This window comes from Carassius gibelio, chromosome A20 (genome assembly GCF_023724105.1).
Source record: "Carassius gibelio isolate Cgi1373 ecotype wild population from Czech Republic chromosome A20, carGib1.2-hapl.c, whole genome shotgun sequence".
NCBI classification, from domain to species: Eukaryota; Metazoa; Chordata; class Actinopteri; order Cypriniformes; family Cyprinidae; genus Carassius; species Carassius gibelio.
This window is the reverse complement of record NC_068390.1, coordinates 15,916,945-15,924,551: the sequence shown is the minus strand read 5'-3', so window position 1 is coordinate 15,924,551 and position 7,607 is coordinate 15,916,945. Positions and strand designations below refer to the sequence as shown.

The 7,607-nt window shown below is 37.0% G+C and overlaps 1 long non-coding RNA gene across 1 annotated transcript; it reads left to right on the top strand.

The window, feature by feature from the left end:
- The first annotated feature begins 1,412 nt into the window (after positions 1–1,412).
- LOC127938069 (uncharacterized) lies at positions 1,413–7,050 on the top strand. The gene is made up of 3 exons (XR_008148621.1): positions 1,413–1,577; positions 6,290–6,367; positions 6,542–7,050. It is a non-coding gene; the product is annotated as an uncharacterized LOC127938069 (long non-coding RNA).
- Positions 7,051–7,607: the final 557 nt, after the last annotated feature.

Genomic DNA, 7,607 nt, shown 5'->3' with positions numbered 1-7,607 from the left:
ACACCAGAGGGCTAATGAGTATTTTTGTTTTGTTTGCCAGTAAAAAATACCATTCTGATAATTAAAAAATAAATAAATAAATAAATAAATATGGAGAAGGAAGCGTAAAACTGTTGGAAATAAAATGACCAAAGACCACCACAGTTTTGTTTTCCAGTTAAACATAAAAAATAAATACTTTATTAATTAAGCGAGTGCTTGAGCTCAGCATGAGGTAACAGTGGGTACATAATAATATACAGCACCGTTTACAATTTGCTTTAGAGCATTAACATTATATGCTTGATCCCTATGACACTTTTTTACGATTCACCATGTGAAGACATTTTCTCTTTGGCTGTTGGGGTTTAAAAAGTCTCCCTGAGCTTGCCCTGGGGTTGCACTAGCTAGCAGGTGACTTCTGTTTTTTAGAGGTTTAACTGTCTTCCTTCTCGAGTCAAAACAGCTACTTAACTCAATAACCTCTCTGGCTGTGATGAATGGTAAGATTCGGTCTGCTTTTGATAGGCTCAAAAGGAGGCTTAGAAAAGCTGAATTTCTTATTGTTTGAGCCTGAATGTGACAAATCAAATCTTAAAAAGTAGAAATAGCGATTGAGCCATGAAGTAATTGTGTCTCTCTAGAGTAAGCTTGGCTGAGGTGATTTGATCTGGGGATTTATGGTACATTAGTTGAAAGAAAATATTTTTGTTTTAATGTATTACATCACCTTAACATAATTCTTGTTTTCCAGGAAACTTAATTTGACATGGGAGGTCCAGGGTGACATAATCTATCCCTTGACCTGTTTTCGAATTTTCTAAGACGTGAATTCAGGCTGCATTCAAACTAAACAATGTGTTCCTTCTCTCAATTCTGCAGAATCATTCACAATCTTACTCATGTGTCATGCTTTGTTGTAAGAGGTCAAACAGTGGATTATTGAAAAGTTACTATGAGATTTAATCAATAATGCCTCAAATGGAATAATCTATCAGGACTGCAATGTCGATGTCCATGTCAATAAGCCCAGAAGCACCTTTTTTGTTATCTCTACAGAACCAAATAAAGCCTGGTCTAGGATAAGACTCGAATCCCATACCACTGTTTCTAATCCTTACTCTATAACTACTGTAAGTAGTTAAGCAATTCATGAGCAGTTAGGAGCTTAGTGACAGTGCTGGCCAAGCTACTCAAACCAGTGACAAAAGTACCCACATAAAAGCTAGATTTCACAGAAAAGCTGTACTATCTACACTAGCTTTTATGATTTTATGATATGGAAACAGCATTTATACCAGATGACAAAAAAATATTTTAGATCTATTTGTTAAAAAGAAAATATACCTAAAAATATCAAGTTATTATAAAGAAATATATTGCACAAATTTAGTTTCAGTCCTCCTATCTGATGTGCCAGTAGGTGGCAATAAGCCACAAGTCTCTATGATCAGTCATCGGTTGAATCATTCAACCATTTTGATTCACTATTTTGGGGACAGTATACTACTCTTCCATCATCTTCCATCAAAAAGGTTTCTTTCAAAAACTTCATTTTCACTGGCAGAGTAAAAAAGACAGCTGATAATATCTAAACTGTAAGTAAATTAATATTAGATTCTCTGTTTTTGAACTGTTGCAAACATGCTGTTGATCTTCATACTATATGAGCACTTGTTCCTGTAGTCACTAATTTACTGTTAACTTAAGTCCCTGTGGAAAAACTTTCAAAAACAAATGTAAGAACAACCACAGGTGAGCTACATGAACTCTGCTTCACACAACTAACAATAAGATTCAGTAACGTTTCTCAAAAAGAGCTGAGATAGTTGGCAGTGATGCTTTGACAGCTGTGTGACACACATTTACCTTAACATACTGTAGGACAAAGGTGAATTCTCTGGCTAGGGGTCCAGCCACCTGGAGCTGTTCACTGGGCTGTCATGTAGCTCTCGTTGCCTTGCCAGCATGGAGGTCAGATGCTGTAGAGCATGGCATGAGCAATTCCACCTGGTCAGCCTGAGTACTGTCAGCTGGCACCATAGCTTGTCTTTGATTATGTGTGAAGCTTTGATGCCCATAGAGCCTGGCATTAACCATAGCTGCTCTTGATATAGTTTTCAATGACTTTTATTAGGTCATGGCCTTCTAAACATCCCATTTGGTTGAGTTATTGTTACATCCCTCATGAGGTGTGAAATGGCCGTTCTGCATTATTTAGGCATTATTGTGGAGTCCCCCAGGGCTCAATCCCTGCATATCTCCTGTTCAATCTGTATATGTTCCCACTAGGGAAAATAATAACAACAATGCGGATATGCTTATTGTATATAAACCCAATAGACCTCTTAAATCATTAGTGGCATACTTTTGACTATCATCATAAAATCTGCTTTGCAGCTTATTCTGGCCAAGAACCACTCATATAGCCAGGACAAGGCTGTCTGACTGTTATTTAAAGCTAGAAATCACACTTTTTTGTCTTAATGTCTTTAATATGCTATTTAGGGGCAAGTCTAACTGAAATTGATAACATCACAATAATATGCTGGCACTGAAATAACTCATAATGGCACACAAGTCTCTGATAAAGAGTGCACTTCAGCAGAAAATATATGTAGGCTTTCTGAATTTCTGTACATCCAAAAGTAATAAGTACTGATTATTTCAGAGGCATCACTCAGACAACAACAGCTCTGGTTGTACAATGCTATTAGCTCTATAAATAGTTTTGTTATTGAAAAGCAACTTGATTTTGAAAATAGCAATGCTAGCACCTCACTGTTGAGAAATAATGGGTCAGAATATGAGAGTCTTGTTTGAAATATTACAAAATGTGAACTAAAAATAACATGATGATATTTAAAATTATGCAAAACTATCTGGGTTTGGTAAGTTTATTAGTTGTTGTTTCTGAAAGTCTCACAAAGGCTGAATTTATTTAATCAAAAATATATTAAAATCCATATTTCGTGAAATATTATTGCAATTCAGAAAGTTTAAAGTTTTAATAGATTTTAAAATGCATTTTTCTCTCGTGATAGCAAACTTTAATTTTCAGCATCATTACTTCAGTCTTCAGTCTCACATATTCCTTGTTGCTCAAGAAAAAAAATTGTATTATCAATTTGAAAACTACTGACCCCAAACTTTTGAACAGCTCTGTAGATATTTAAAGTATTACATTAATACATATCATACATATCAGTAGTAAAGAAATTGTAATAAAACTGCCTATTATTCTCGGATGTTCATAAATATCGTTTTACTTGCATTTACTGGTAAAATAACAGGTCTATTAAATGATACCATGATTTCTTTTTCACTGCCACTCTGTGGCTCTGCAGGTCATATGACAGGAAATTAGAGCAGAAAAAAAGAGAAAAGGAGACAGATGGACGCTGACAATCATATCACTGACAGAGGAGGCACTAGAGTGCTGTGGCAGGTCCAACAAATGATAGAACAGACACTTCACTTTGGGAACTTGTTATCATCATTTAAAGCAGCTAAATTGATTACCAGATTTATCTAAAACCTGCAGTTATTCTAGTGGCTGAGTTTGAAGAAAGTGCTTAGTCTTAAACAGCAGTTTGGTGCATTTGTGTATGAGGTCATGACTGCAGATGTCTCATGTCCTGTCCTGTCCTGGGCAGGCTTCTGCAGATGGTGCTCACACTGAGGCTGCATTCTAAACTTAAGCATCTCCACCGATGATGTGCTGACATTTGGCCCTCGCATCATAACCAGTATCCTCTGCCATTATCATCAGACAGCAGGATGTCTTAATCTCCTGCTATGATGTGAGTGCTGTCTCTGGCAGTGAGGAAGACCAGGCGGCCGTCCCTGGCAGCCCATCATAGCCCTGTTTTGGGCCTGTCTGTGTGTAAACCTCACACCCCTGGGCAGCGCTGAACTTCTGACCCGTGCTTGTCCTGGATAGGTCTGTCAGTTGTGCTTTAATCCTTTAATCCCTACGCAAGGAATCATTCAAAACAAAAAAATACCCCAAACCACAGCATAAAGCGAAACGTTTATCTATACGCTATCCTTAAAGTAACGAGTTATCTACCTGTTAGTCTCACAGACAGTTGGCTGAACATCTGATGCATATGGCACCACCATAGATCAAGGTTCCCAGACTTTCTGCCGTTAGTCTGAAGGTCTGGCTATGCAAGACTGTCTGTCTGTCTGTCTGTCTGTCATTATATTGTTCTATTATTCATTTTTATCTGTCTTTCTGTCTGTCTGACCTTTTAATATGATCATAGTTTTTTAATATTGAAAATGATCTGTAATTACATGGGCAAATGTGGCAGAAGAAATGTGTGCACTTTCTTAACTGCAGTTTACTGCCATCTGTTCTTGTGTCTATCACCAGCTGACTGCTTGTTGTAGCCACTGTGAGCTGAGAGATTCAAGAGGGGAACTGCACTCATGCAAGTCATCAGCTAATCCTCTCTCACACTCTCTCACACACACACACTGACGAAAAACCTGGTTTCAATGCTAACTGATTTTGAAACGTTGTGTTTTATTTGGGTTGTTGTGTGGGCTCTGTTCTCACATACAGGAGGTGGATGGGCAATATAATGTAAGCTCCCATACAAAACAATTCCTGCATAATATCTGCTTAGCGTTTGTGTCAACACTGAGAAAACAGCTATTTTCAGTTTTCATTTACATGGGCTATGCAGTTTTTTTTCTGTTTTACTTTCTCTCTTACTGATGTCATATTTATTTAGTCGTCTTTTAGGCTGGGAGGCAGAAAAAGAGATTATGGTTGTTCCTCTGAGGATTGCTCCTCCTGCCAAACTTTCTGTCATTGCTTTTGCTTCACTGCCAGAGCAAGCCACCGATCGGACTGTCAGAGATATTTTCATACATCTTAATTTGCAAATTAGAGCATCTTCATTTGACGGCTGCAGCCATCAGCAAACAGATGTAGGCTAATCTTTTAATCAACAATATGCACAAATTTTGTTGTGTCCTTACAAATTCTGAGTGAACATATTGAGATATCATGAATAAACCTGTTTGTAAATCTATCAGCATTTTTAAATCAAAGAGAATGTGTAATGCACTGTTGCGGCCATATTTTGAAAACTGATCTAAAGACATCCAACTTAAGAACACAAATATATATATTATAATTTTATATACGTTGTGACTATGAGAGATGATCATGATGTTAATAAGAAGTATGTGCTGTTCCATACTCATTAAGCATGAAAAAAAATTCTCAAGATTTCTTAGTTAAAAAAAGATAACTTTACTAATATTGAATTATGTTTATGTATCAAAATTGAAATTTAATTAAAGGTAAACAGGGTTTTTTTTTTGCAATCTTAATTCATGCACACAAACTTTGAAATATGCAGCTTTATATGCCATATCAAATTTATAAAATATGCTGTGAATCCCAGCAGCCTTCAGTGTATGAAATTTTGCTGAAGAGAATTTCATATAGCCAGAAGCTCATTTGCTGTTATTCTATCCATTATTAGACTAATTTGTAATTATGACTCACTGAAAAATGTGCATACTTATTCAAATGGAAAGCACTTTCTACTTGCTCCTCCGGGCTGCTAAACCTTTTCTTGTTTTAATCACAGTGTTCACATCAAAGTTGAAGTTGCACATCCAAAGCGAGACATCGTTTAAATGTATTTTTGTGTCCTTACAGAACACTGTACTAAATAAATGTTTGATGTCCAAATTCAATATCAATTCCATTCTTTATAGATAATTGTTGGGGAGGATGAAGAAAGTTTAACTTATATTTAAAATCCAAATGGGGGACACTAAGCATCATGGACGCACATGCTGACTTATGGGGCACAAAAAAGTTGACTAAAGGCAGAAGGGTCACAGCTTAGCACCAATTCATTTAGTTCCACTGGCTCACAAAATGAAGATGTTAAGAGCTGATAAATGTGAGCTCAGGGGACATCGTTGATTAAAATCTCCCTTCTTTCAGTTCTAATCTCTTTCAAGCTTTTTCAAGACTTTTGTCCTGACCAAGGCATTCTGTCCTGATGCAATGAAGCTTATATAATCACAACAACAGATCCTTTATATGTTGGTGGTAAAATGAAGACCACCATAGTATTTGGGGAACACCTCAAACCCAATTAACCTCACTCTGAAGCACGCGTGAAATCAGTCCAATGGAATGGCGAGATATCAAAGGCGGGATGATGTAGTGACCAAGAATCTTAAAAGCATGTGAGGTGGAAACAGCCTTAGCTGCTTCTTCTTCGCTCCGTTTCTTTATTTGTCTCGAGAATGTGTGTGTGTGTGTTTACAGGTTTTTCTAGACTAGTGGGGACTTAAACCTGAATACGCACCAACTCATGGAGACTCCAGACAGTGCACATTCTAAATGGTGAGTGTTGGCAAGAAGAGTGACAAGCAACTTTTTGATTGTGTGCACCTCCCTGCCTGCTCTTTATTATGAGTGCGTTGCTTGTCTGGGAGCAGAGCACACTCAGTTAGTTTTTGAGGGGGCTGACTGTGCACATTGTGATTGTCTCTTGCTATGTACGCTCTGTTCATGCAGGGTGCTCTTCGAGGAGGGCATCCTAGTGAGCAATCATCAGGGATTGGGTCCCACGTCTGCCTCGGCAGAGCGATGCTGCGGCTGTGGTTATGGAGATCACAAATGGATCTGGTGGAGGAGTTCTGCCAAATGTGTCTCAATGGGTCCTGCTGACTGTTGGAAGAGGCTACATTATACAGTTTGATTCTCATCCGCCTCAATTCAACAGGGTAATTTCCAACTGTGGTGGGCCCCGAGCAATAGAACAGGACGTAACCTAGAGACATTTTGCATAACACAAATATAGTGCATGTGGGTCAAAGACAAGACATTTAAAATTAATTTTTTTTAATTATTTTTTACTCATAGAAAGCATAAAATGCATTAAAACTTTTGTGAAAATGTCAAAATATGGATGAAATAATGTTCCATTGTCATTTAGTGTAATGTAAAAATGAAACAATATACATATTCTGACCAGTGTTTATTAAAATATATAAAAGAAAATGTGATCATGTTAAATTGTATTAAATTATTAATGATTAAATACCTCTTGCTGACAAACAGGTAAAAAACACTTGTTGTCTTAGACCCATGTATAATTTATACTTATTAAATTGTATTATTTATATACTACTTATATAGAGGGTATGAGGTCTTGTATATTTAAAACCAACTCTAAATGTCCTTCTATCAGAAATGGAAAACAAATATTTACTTGACCTCTGGATGAACTTTGGCATGTTACGAAAAAAAGTGTTTTGTTTGTTAATTTGAAATGCATGATAACTGCTTTGGTGCTACCTTTGGCAATAATCTGTCGCCTTCCCCTTTGCATTGTTCAAAGGCTTCCATCAGACGAGCCATGGGGTACTGTCTGAGACGCCTCTATATCTACTGATTTTTACGCTTTGGAGATGAAAGGTTCTCATTAGAGGAAAAACTAAATGATAAGTATAATTATATAATTATAGAGACAGTTGCCCAAGAGAAGAGAGAATGGAAAAGAGAATATGGGCTGTTGATGGTGATTACACTGTCTCAAACTCCAGAAAGTGGATGTTAGGAGATATAGGTGTGGAATTTG